The sequence below is a fragment of the Octopus bimaculoides genome, chromosome 17, assembly GCF_001194135.2.
Source record: "Octopus bimaculoides isolate UCB-OBI-ISO-001 chromosome 17, ASM119413v2, whole genome shotgun sequence".
Lineage (NCBI taxonomy): Eukaryota > Metazoa > Mollusca > Cephalopoda > Octopoda > Octopodidae > Octopus > Octopus bimaculoides.
In genome coordinates, this window is record NC_068997.1 from 26,523,850 (window position 1) to 26,524,578 (window position 729).

Sequence of the window (729 nt, forward strand, 5' to 3'; positions counted from 1 at the left end):
ATATATATATATATATATATATATATATATATATATATATATATACACATATATATATATATAAACTGAGGAAAACAGTCAAAAAGGTAAACGTCATGGAGATGACAAAGGACCACCACAAGAGATGAAACACTATAGTGAAGATGACTCACATAAACCATGCAAGATTAACATAGAAGAATTAAACAGGTTGTCCTGAAGCTATAGCAGAAGACACCCCAGGTGCCATGTAGAGGAACAGAACCTGGAACCATGCGGTTGGGAAGCAAACTTCTTACCATACAACCATGCCTTTATACTTTTAAAAACATACATGCATGTGCACACACACGAAGTCGTGTTTTAGCTGAATGGGAATGGATTTAAAAGAAAACAGTGGAGGATAGGTCTTTCAACTAGGTCACATGGATACCCACATATAACATAATAACTTAGATAATGGCCAGTATAGGCCCAGGCCATGTCTAACTTAACACATTAAATCTGAAACAAATAGATAGATGGCGTCCTCACACTTGCACACATGCATACACAAATGTCCATTAATACTAAGACACAAACATAAGAATTGGATGAGATATGATGGCTTGGCCATCTCTCCCCAGTTCTTATATTAATTAAATCCAGAAATACAACACGAGGGATAGCGGTAACAACAGATCAATAGTTTATTCTAGGTTGGTGTAGAGCCATTTCGTTCCTGGGTGAATAGGCATGCCGCTAGAATAC

The 729-nt window shown here is 36.6% G+C and overlaps 1 protein-coding gene across 2 annotated transcripts in view; it reads right to left on the reverse strand.

Moving 5' to 3' along the window:
- LOC106878476 (rhophilin-2-B) overlaps positions 1-729 on the reverse strand; it is a 67,919-nt gene that overhangs the window by 16,252 nt on the left and 50,938 nt on the right. The window lies entirely within an intron of this gene.